The sequence below is a fragment of the Labrus mixtus genome, chromosome 11 (genome assembly GCF_963584025.1).
Source record: "Labrus mixtus chromosome 11, fLabMix1.1, whole genome shotgun sequence".
Classification (NCBI taxonomy): Eukaryota; Metazoa; Chordata; class Actinopteri; order Labriformes; family Labridae; genus Labrus; species Labrus mixtus.
The window spans coordinates 23,419,431-23,431,304 of NC_083622.1; the positions used below are offsets into that span (position 1 = coordinate 23,419,431).

At 39.2% G+C, this 11,874-nt stretch overlaps 1 long non-coding RNA gene across 1 annotated transcript in view; it reads left to right on the forward strand.

Moving 5' to 3' along the window:
* Window positions 1–11,604, forward strand: part of LOC132984243 (uncharacterized) — a 113,202-nt gene extending 101,598 nt beyond the window's left edge. Inside the window, exons 5-6 of the long non-coding RNA XR_009674907.1 lie at window positions 1,081–1,135; window positions 8,416–11,604. This is a non-coding gene — a long non-coding RNA (uncharacterized LOC132984243). The remainder of the gene's footprint in view (window positions 1–1,080; window positions 1,136–8,415) is intronic.
* The last annotated feature ends 270 nt before the right edge of the window (window positions 11,605–11,874 follow it).

Below are 11,874 nucleotides of genomic sequence, written 5' to 3' on the forward strand. Positions count from 1 at the left end.
GCTCTTTATCAGCTGATTTTGGTGGGGGGCGGGGTTATGCCTTCTATTGTAGAGATAGGACAGTGGATGGAGACAAAATCAGGGGCACAGAGAGTAGAGTATGACATGCGGGAAAGAAGCCACAGGCCTCTGTACACTGGGCGGAACTAACCAGCAGGCCATCGCCCCTTATCAGCTGATTCTAAGACTGGACAATATCGTTTAGGAATTGCAATTGTGATATGTGCATGTGAAAAAGTCATAGTGCAAGATGTGGGATAGTGAGGCAAAGAAGCTTGAGCGTGTAATGTTAGTTTTTGTTGTTGCTTAAAGCAAACACACAACTCGCAAGGTTTTCATTTTCCATGACTTCACTCACATGTACGATGAGGAAAGTCTGTCAAATGTAACAACTGCAGCTGTTCAGAGCACACAGGGAACTGACTGCTGTAACTGCTGAGTCTGCATGTCAACTGTCTGTAAACAAGCACACAACACCGTCACTATCATAGATAATGTTGGATGCTTGACGCAGGCGAATGTTATGGGAGGTGAATAATAAGAGAGTGTATTCTGGACATCAGGGGTACTTTGTCCTACTGCTGGTAAAAGCTCCTGTTAGAGGAAATGTTCAGTACACTTTGGCGCCCCCTGTGGACAACACTAACACTAACACATGAAACAAAGTAACAATACCCCAAAATAAATATGATATGATTTGATACCTGTACATGTATAACACATTACACTTTCCTGGTAGAATTTCTTGTTATGTTTTTTTTTTGATATTGCATTAAATATTGCAGAATAAAGTATGGCAAAGTTTCGCAATCGGTATCAGACCAGAAAACATGTTTTCGGAACATCTCTAATAGCATGCTTTAAAGGCACAGGGACTTTTACCTCACATGTTGGATACACTCTGTGGATCATACTAGCAGCCTAAGAGGACACATAAGACTTTAAAATGACTAACAAAGTCCTGGCATATAAAGTCAGCCAGTTCAAGTGTAGAGTCACTCTATTATCCTGTGAGAAATCTGAAACTGTGCATGTAACCAAAGAAGGTATGCATGTAAACACAGTTTCTGCTTCTTTCAGGTGATTCAGACAGAGTCAGAAGGGAAGTTCACCTGGTCTAGACAGGACTGTCAGGGTATGTGTTCCTTTCTCTCTTTGTCTTCCACAGTATACAATGTCAGTTCAACCAATGTCTTTGCATGTCTATCTGTTTTCTCTCATTCTTTCTTTTGGTGTGCAGCTGTTTTTCCCCCCCCTCTTTCTCTGTTTCTTCATCTCTCTCCGTCTCTGTGCTCCTACAGCTGATTACATGAATAATTTACAGCATGTAAATCCTCAGCAGCTGCTTGCTGTTTACTGTTTTGCCCTGCTTGTTCCCCTCTCTTTTCTCTTTCAGGTTAACATGGGAGGATTTTTTTTTTTTTTTATCTCAACCTTCACCTCTCTCCCCCCCTCCCTCTCTCTCTCTCTTCCTGTTTCTGTGCCTGGGGTTAAGCTCGCTCTGTCTTTCTGTCTCTTCTTGCTCTCTCTTTCTCTCTAATTACACAGCTCTCAGTTGCAGCCCTGTGTCTTCCCATGGGTTCGTGTGTCCTTATGTAAGGACAGCCTGGATGGCACTTTGTCTTAAAAGAGGGGAATTTGATAATTTGCAAGTCCACAGCTGTTTGTTTATGTGAATATGGATCTAATTTTTTCGCTATAGATGGCTGGTACAAAAGTTACTTGATGGTTTCTGATCCTTGCAGTCAAGACACAGGGACTTACAACTTACTGTGACTATAATTCTACAGCAGCTGTTCCTTCTGTGTGACTGGAACTCACTGCTGATTTAAATGCTTTAGAAAGAATCTCAAACTGTGCTGTCAAATTAGTTTTTCTCTTTTCTTCTTTGGTCCCTTCAATCAAGTCCCTAGGTTGGACTCCAAGCATATTTTTCATCTACATTTGAAATAATTTCATGTTGAAAAGAAAGACAAAGTTAATGGTTCCACACATGAAAATGTATTTTTTTTTAAAAAGCACAAGGCTAATTCAAGTTTAAAAAAAAAAAAAAGACAACGGAAGGGAAGTATTACCTTTGGCTCTGTTAAATAATTTCTTTTCCTCCCATTCAGCTCTCATTGTTGGAAGCCAGGGCCGATCTGTCGAATATTACTGCTAATCTAACTTCAAAGGGTTGCAGTCATGTTAAAGCACTTTTTAATTGTGATAAGGAATACGCTTTCATGCCTAAACCCTTCTCTTCTGTTCGTCCAGACAGAACCCATAAATATTGAGGCCCCTTTTTCATTGGCAATTAAAATTAGAATTGGTCACATTTTTCACCGTCAGCCATTTCCTTTGCACACAAAGACATGTGCAGACCACACGCACACACGCACACACACACACACAGATGCATACAGACACACGCAGAGGGAGTCATTGCCACATGTGTGCTCACAGAAGCACATATATTATACATAGTGTTTTTTTTTTGTCAAAGTTAATAACATTTATTGCAAAGACCTGCTTTGATTTCCTTTGGACATCATTACATCTGCTAACCTAAAAGTGCTCAAAGGCTTTGCTTTTTTTGCTGCTCTGGCAGGCTGATGATTCACTGCAGGCTTCCCTGTTGCCCCAATGACACATGAGATGCGGGCTGCGCCGTATTGTCCAGAGATAACACAATAAGATGAATCTTGAGTGAATCACTTGCACTCTAGTGCTTTGGACACAGAACATTCTTGAAGCTTTGATATGCACACACTATTTTTGAGGCAGTGGAGCAGAAAAATGCAAGTCTGTCATGACAAATTCAATTTGAACAACACTGCATTGTACAGAACAAGTGCCGCATGAAAATGCGTTCTTGGTGTCAGTTGTTGGATAAGTTGTCAATCTTTTGGCCTCAAAATGATTTTATAAAGTTGTCCTGGCTCGACAATCTGAGCTATGGGAAAGAGTACGTCTTGAAATGTTCTCTATAAATGGATAGAGGTAGAGAAAGAAGAATAAAATGAGAAGGTTGATATCACTTTCATACATGACACTTTCTTACAATTTAGGTGTTTTCTCTTTTTCTTGGAGACATTGACATCAGTGAACAGCTCCTAAGTGTGTAGACTAAACTGATATTGTCAATGCATATGTGTCCAGCTATATGTAAAAAGAGCTTTCCTTGCTTGTGGCTTGTTTTCAAGCAAATAATTTAGTTAAATGTCAAACTAGGCAAAGACTACTAGGACTATCAATTTACTCTAAATCAAGTTGCCTATGCTTGGTCTATGGTGAAACTTTAAGTACCACTTTGTTGTCAATTTCAGTAGCTGTCCTCTAGCTCAGGGGTTCCCAAACATATCAGCCCTGAACCCCCCAATAGAACTGTGCTAGAAACTGGGGACCACCATTGTCCCTTAACATTGCAGACATTATTAGGCCTATCTAAACACTGACATCAGAACAAAGTATAGTATAGTGTTATTTATGTAATTTATTGTAAGAAACGCTAGAAGCAGAACAGAGTCATCTCTTCAACTACTTTTTATAAATATTTTCACAATAATGGGTAAAATATGATAATATAATAGGTAAACCACTTTCCATTTTTCTATGGTTTTGGTAGGAATCTCGTGACCCCCCCCCCCCTGTTGTTTATGGTGTTGAAGTCATGTGATGCAGCATTAAGGTAACAAAAATACTAGAGTAGCTGTTAAGGTTGATATGAGTAAAAAATATTGTCTTCTATTGAAGTAGTTTCTTTTTAGTTGAGTAACATTAGTTGGTTATGTAACATACAAACACATGTGATATCATAGGGTACATTAAAGTTACTAGTTCAATGTTGGTACTTAAACTTATCAAAAAACAAAAAAAACAGGAATTTAAGTTTTTCCGAACATGACTGACCTGCAGCCATGTCACAATGTATACCACATGGTTTTTCTTTTTACATGTCAAAAATAAAATTTGTGTAGTCACCTTTTGTACCTTTTTTGGTAAAATCTATCTGGATCTTATTTCAGCGAATTGGACAGCCTTCCTGTTAAGGTCCAACGTGTCATTGCATATATAGAAATGCTTACTTGAGTGCAAAGCCTTACACATACAAAAGTATCACTAGAAGGGTACCTAGATATTCATATTTTAAAGCTCTGGAAAAAATAACCAAGCTGCCATATTTGATAAGTTTGGAGTCAGACTGTGCTGGCATAAAGCAAATGTTTCCATTAATCCCAATTTTAAGGGCTCATCAATTCCACGTCAGCTCTAACCTCACTGCAGTAGCTCTCACATTTTAACACAGCATAGAATTGCACTGCAGTCAAAACGTTTTAGACATAGTGAAAATTGTCCAAACTGAGTTTGTTTCTGACTACATTTGAAGTGGCATTTGTTCCTAGGGTTTAAACTATTAGTGATGGTGGAGGAGTAGAAGAAGAAGAAGCTCCACTTAGGTTGGTTCCCCCTCACTTCAGCTCACTGCAGCGTGCCTTTAACACTGCAGTCTGTCTGAGTATTGAGTTCTGGCTGACATGTTCTGGCTAGGCTCACTGCTTGTTTTGCAGCCTGAGCCAAACAAGTGCATGTGCTAATGTGTGTCTGTCTCTGTGCACGTCCGTCTGTGTTGCTGCAGGATTTGTTTGCATGTGTGTGTATGCATCACTGTGTGTTCTAGCCCTGCATGACCTGATTGTGTGTCTACATATCCTTACTTACCGTAAGTGAGGGGTTTTATTTTTATTTTTTGGGGGGAGAGGTGGAGGGAGGAGGGGGGGGGGGGGGGTGGTTGTTGTGTAGCATGGCCTCATTACCCAGGTGTTAACCCCCAACCACAGGAAGAGCTTGTCAGTGACGACTGTCTGCTGGCAAACATCGCCTGAGGGACAGAAAAACCAGGAAGGGAGAGAGGGAGGAGAAATCATTGAAACAGCTTGTGATTTTTTTTTTACTGTGTTCTATCTGTCTATCTATCTATCTACCTACCTATCTATACATATATATATATATATATATATATATCTAATGTCTGTGTGGTTGTGTCACTCAAAGCCTTACCGGCAGGTCACTGGGTTTCTCCTCCCTCTGCCAGTGGAGGGAGGGAAGGAGGGAGGAAGGGAAGAAGGGAAGAGAACGAAGAAAAAGAGAGGAGAGGAGAGGAGACATGCAAGCTGTTGACAGGGATTTATGAGCTGATAGTGTCAGACTGCAAGCACAACAACAGTCTCCCTGTCTCTGCCTGTCTGCTCATACAGGGAGAGACACAGACTGACAGAAAGAATGGGGGGGGGGGGGGTGAGGAAAATGAGGCAGCACAATGAGGAGAGAGAGAGAGAGAAAGATCACAAGAGTATAGAGATAAATAGAAGGTAGAAGAAGAGGGTATGTGAGGGAAAGAGGCAGGATTGGGATGTTATTTGATTTCTTCAGGGTTTTTCCTGTTATGTTTTTTTCTTCACCCAACCCCTTTACCCTCTTTTCCTCTTTCTTCCCTCATGTTTATACCTCAACAACATGGTTGTACGAGCTGACTTGGTTGTTGTTTTGATGGACGGCTGCTTTGTCTTTGCTTGTTCAGACTCATGTGAGTGAGAAACCATGTGTTCAGGTTACCAAACAGGCCGTAGTTCATTTCATGTGAGGACAGAGACGATGACAAGGACTGTACTCAGATGGCCCCACGCAGATTCTGGACTATAAAAAAACAGCCTCCACCATGTCTGTGTCACATTTATATTTTCAGCATGCTGAAGAGAGCTCGTTTGATCAGAACATTACAGTGATGTGTGGAACAACTGTCCAAGAATAAACAAGCTAATAAAGCTATTGATGCATTTTTGAGCACTGGACAATTCTTCTTTGTGGTTGTGTTTGTCTCTTTCTTTTTGTCTGTGTGTGTGGGGGCGTCTCTGAGTGTGTGTGTTGGTGTGTGTGTATGTCTGTTTGTGTGTGAGTGTTCATGGTGAGTCAGTACTGGAATGTTCACTGTTCGATGACACACACTGATATAGTCGGAGTGTCTGACATTTGAGAGGTACAGTCTGGAGGGTTGTTTTGTCTAATTGCTGTTCTCAGCATAAATCTAGAATATCTGATACTATTCATATTGGAAGACTTCCTCAATTAATATCCTCTTTCTAAAGACGTTTTTAAGGCCTAGTTACCTTTTTAATGTTTTATGGGCCTGTAGTAAGTGGTACAATTTTTTTTCTTTACATATTTATAGCTGTGATTCACCTTTAAAAGTTCAGCTTTTGTCTTTTTTTCCACTGACTGAGAAAAAGTAGTGTCTCATAGATTCAAATCATTAACCAGTCCATCCAGAATTTAAAATACTTTTTTGTTATTGCGCCCGTGAAGGCTTGATTGTGTTGCAGCTTTCTCTTTATTGTAACAAGTCATTCAAAAGTCATTTAGCTTCGCAATGCTTGCAGATATCTGTAAGTAGATATCATCTAGATATATCATAACACTAAATCGATGTCACATGGCCGTCCATGGGATCCAGGTATGCACTACAGCTTATGTGTTTCACTCATATTGAGTCTCCTCCTGAAAAACCCACTGAAGTTTTGTGGATTAACTGTATGTGTAACGAAACAGCCACATTTTACCACTCTGACTTTATCTGGAGTTTCTCCTGCCAGATCAATCGGTTTTTTTTTTAAATGCAGAAAGTCTGAGTGAGCGAATGTGAGAACACAGCTGGATATACAATCAGGAAAGTTCACCTCCAGCGAGTGGGAGGGGGTGGTGACATTTATTCCCTGCGGTCGGTGCACGCAATAGACTGTATGCAGGCGACCGGTATGATCTCCATGTACGTAATTAAAGTGCTGCCATTACGTTTTCTGTTGAATGACACATAGCATTGGTATGAAGGCAACGATTCTCATTATAGCGCCATATAGCGGAATTTGATGCTTCGTCTGCCACTTCTGCATTGTTCTTTAAACGTCATGTTTGCCTCAGGAGATCGCTCACCCCATTCCCGTTCAACCGGTATTGTCTTCTGCTGTGAGGTGCATGTGTGAACAACCAGTTTAGGAGGATTTTAGGGGCATTCCTCCTGACAGTTTCAGGATTACATATGTGAAAAGAGCTACAGACTTTATCCCTTCATACAGCTGAAGCAATGTGAAATGCTGGTGGACAATTATACTCGGACCACAAATGGAAACAACACTTCTGAAACCCAAAATTGTGTCATCTATCTTCAGATTCAGCATTTTTATGCAGAGTCTGTAAAACATCAGCAGAAATGTTGGGTTACTTAAAATTGTAACATCATGCAGAATGGTTAGGGATTGGTTGAATTTGCGTGATTTATTGCAACTGCAACTTCCTGTATGGACTGTATACCATATCCAATCAGAAGATAAATATGTTTATCTTGATCCCAATGTTGTCAATTTCTCTTTAAAGTTTCACAAGAGTAAACATATGATGCACATCCAGCCTCTTTGACTGGACTGGAGCTTTAAATTGGGATATTGTATAATGGTGTCTAAAATACCCTCCCCTGTTAAATATGATGATTGTCATAATAACAGAGCTCCAGATGTGAAGTCTGCTAGACTGACAAGTTGGGAGACAGACAGCCTGACAGTGCAGAGCATGCAGAGAGCCCGAGGATAATACTTCTTGTGATTTATATGTCAGATCCTGTTTAATGATATAGTATTAAAGAGTGATGATTTATGAGAGTTTTTCATTTCACATAGACACTCAGATTCAGACGCAGGGTTTAGCTCACACTCTCTAACATGCTGAGTAATTATCTCGTGTTGGAGCTTCCCAGAAATAGCTAACACCATTATGTTTTCGGAACTCTTGTCCACAAAGGCCAAAAGTCTGTAGTTAAGAGCACATGCAATGTAATAAAAGTCAGTAACTGTTATTTATAAAGTGATGTCATCATGAGAGACGTTCAGATTCATGAAGAAGCAGATTCTGAAAAAGGCAGAGTTCACCGCTCTGTGTAAGGCTTTCAGTCCAGGCTCAACATTGCAGCAGGCTAAAGATGACATTCAGGCTAGCGTTTGGTTGTGTGGCGTTTCAACTGAATTAGTGTAAAGAGCAGCGCAACCTCGAAAGTCCTGTAAAGCCTGAAGACTCGTTTTTTTTTTCTCTTAATTTATTTTCTAAGAAATGTTTAGTTCCTAAAACCATCAATGTCTAAAACAGCATTTTATCAGAGGCTCAAAGCCTTCATCAGTCCATAAATACAATTTCATTTGTACATGGTTTACATACGGTGCATATAATAACACTGGTGTCTCACTGGAACTGAAGTGAGCAAAATGATATCATCTCATGGGTCACCATATTTGCACTGAACGGCTTTTCTCGGAAAAAATACTACTTTTAATCAATGATGTTGATATTGATTCATCTTTTCTAAAGTATCCTTTGTGTGTGTTTATTTTGCAGATCTGCAAAGAAAGCATCATAGAAATTGAAAATGAAGATTAAGAGGAGACTGGCTTGTAGGAGAAATCCTATCTAAACGTGGAGGAAATTCACCTTTCCGGTGCTTGTTTAGGAGATTAATTGTTTTTATTGATTGTTTTTATGTAATTTTTGTCAGATACAAGGTCCAAACTAATTGTTTGTCATCTCTACCACTGTGCAACTGCTTCAAATAGTGAATACTCAAGTGTTTAATTTGAAATATATTACAACATTTGGTGACTTCTCAGTCTAAATTACAAGCTAAATATGCAATCACCAAGGGCTCTGATGTTACTTTTGAACAGTATTAATAAAGTTTAAAAAAATGTCATCATGCATTCCCTCATTTTTTAAGTGATGTGTGGTAAGAATCCTTACAACGCTTGCTGAAAAATTAGCTTATATTTGTCCAAATAATGTAAGTTAGGCTCCACAATAATGACAGTTATTTTACATTTGGAACCACCACTTTCTTTATAAGACGAGTGACTGAAAAACCTGGTTCTCGATCATGTTCACTAATACATGAAAGCTTGCTGTTTATTCGCTGTGAGCATTTTGTTCAACCGCCCTGCATCCACTTCTTCCTGCCTCTTAGACTTGAAACAACATGTGGTCAGCATAACATATACATCTATGAATTCACATTGTTGCACAGCTTAACAACTCTTCTGTCATGTTAGGACACATATTCATGTATGGCCACTGTGTCTGTGAAGATGTAATGATCCCAGTCTGGTCACAGGGGAACACAGACAACATTGAGAACATGTTCTCATACAATATGCAAAAACTCTGTGGAGGAATATTCCCACACTGTAGTGCTCTCATGTGACAAAGTATGTACAGTGTTTCACGTATATCATTGCAACATAGATTATTAATGAATACTTTACTGTTCTGTGAAAATAAAGGCAATGTATTGTTGAATAAAGAGAATCAATGGTTACTTAACATACTCATGAAAACATGGGACCACACTTGTCACTGGAGAATCTCCCAGCAGAATCATTCAGTGAATAGAGTTCCTTTTCTTTCCACACCCGAGCTTTAAAGCTCTTTAAGTAGCTTAGAGTTGAGTGGGGTTTTTTTGCAGGGTACTTTGGTCGAAATGCTAGTGGTGACTTGAGTGTCTCTTAACCACACACCATGTCTACTTTGGCTCTGAAAAAAGGCAGAGTGTTTCAGAAGCTCATACATTCAGCAAAACACTATAAATAACCTGCAGAAGGATAAAACTCACACAAGATCATGAAATCATTTTACAAAAGGAACCTTTAACATCAACGATTCAAGCATTGCCACCAAAAACACAAAGTCCATGTACATTGTGTAAAATACATTGTCGGCAAAATGTTTGGTGGTGGATTTTGAAGAGTGTTCTTCGTCTTGTTTGCATCCTACATGTTTTCACTGACTCTCAAAGACAACTGTATTGGACTGGTATTGTTCTGAACCTAACTGACTGATCCCGTGTCTGACAGTGATACTCTTCAGATGCTGACTTCAGAAGTCCAAGCTTCCACAATCCAGAGGAGTCAAGGCTAAATATATAAAACTAACAAGTGAACAATACTTAGTTAAAAAGCTTGTGATTATTTCACACCCTGTTGCAACAACTATATTTATGCAGCTGTGGGCAAAAGTGAGGGCTAACCTGATCTTGGGAATCAGGCACTTTGCATGACTTGCACAATTAAAGGCACATTATCCATTTTGATCACAGAGGCATTAACAACCACTAGCTGTTCAATTTGTAGATCCTTGCGTGTAGACATTTGCCTCTACGTGTTAAACATTTACAAATGATGACGAAGGAGAAATGCTCTGTCGGCTGTACACAAGTAATAAAATGATGTGAATAATTGAACATGATGTTTTGACTTTTCAACTACCTTGAAAGAGGTCAAAGCAACAGAGAAAAACATATCTGATAAAGTTAATGACTTCTGAAGTGTCCTTTGACAATCATTTGATTGGTGCATTGTTGTTCTTCACGAGTCCAGTTAAGTCTGTAGCAACCTTCTAAAACATCTCATAAGTCATCTACTATGATGTTGTTTTCTTTTCCACATAAAAATTCTAAATTATCTTTTTAATAAAATACCTTATCTTTATTAAAAGTCTCCCTTTACATTATATACTTGACTGTATTTGCCCTTAGTCTCTCATTACAGCCCCTTCTCCTAAATCCATTTTGTTTGTACAATGTTTTGTCTCTATTTATGTTTTTTCTTTTATCGTTTTTTTAAGTCGCTGTAAGGCACTGTGATTCCTTTTGATGTTTTGGTAAATAAGAGATTTGCATCACTTATTGTACCAAACGACACGGTACAGTAATCAGTCTAATAATTGTCAGGACTTCTGAATGAGAACAACAAGTGTCACCTTGTGTATGTTGGAGAGCTAGAGGACTGATTTAGTTCAGGTTCATTATTAAGGAGCTGTGATCATGCAAATGTTCATGCCCAGTCATGTTTTACACTTTCTACTTGTTCTACTGTATAAGTGGTTTGAATTCAAAATTCTTTAAGGACCATGAATATTTATGGTAGTTCATCAAACAACTGTCTTAGGATTTACTAAAACTCAAAAAAGAGAAAAGTCACTGCTAGTGTGGCTACAGAACAGTTTAACATGTGTAAGTGTGAAAACATATTTTCATGTGATGTGGAATATCCAGAAATAGAAGCACTCGGTTATTTATTTTTTTACACGTCTGCAATAAACAGTTGTGAGGCCTCCCTCCATATCTCTGTGTGGTTACTAACCCCAGCTACAGCAGTCAGACATGGGCCCCCTATGTTTCCCAAGGACGGTTTATCACACTTCCTCTGCCTCTGCTCGGGGCCCCCAGTCAGTCTGCCAGACAGGGAAATCAAAGGCTGTGGGACATACCATTACAGTCCAAATGGTATATTACACTGCACAGCCATGTTTATGATATACAACCTTTAAGAGGCACACGTACACAGAAAACAGGGAGGAGGTCTCTGCTGAGTTTGACTTTCAAAGATCTCCAAAGTGAACAGAACTATTGGAACTACACATTGGCTTGATTTAAAAGTCAGAATTAATGATGGCCTACATGCATGTCTGTAAATGTTATCTCATTGGAACTGTATGGAGTGAAATAATAACCAATAAAGTATTTTTTTATGCATTCTATTACACTGGCTCTGTAGTTGAATCCAAATGTGATGTACATGTGTTTTTTTCTGGCACAGTTTGTTAACCTTTCTGTCAGTCTTGCCAGCTTCAAAGTGATTTGAGTGAACATTGAGTATCAGTATTTCTACGCATAAGAAATGTGTCCCCTATGCTTTTAGTTCTGGACGACATTTGACCTGCAGGCTTCAGTCTGTATCATCATTTCAGCTTGAAACATACAAACCCTATGCACATCCTTTCCCTCTTTTTTTTTTCTGTAGATGAATT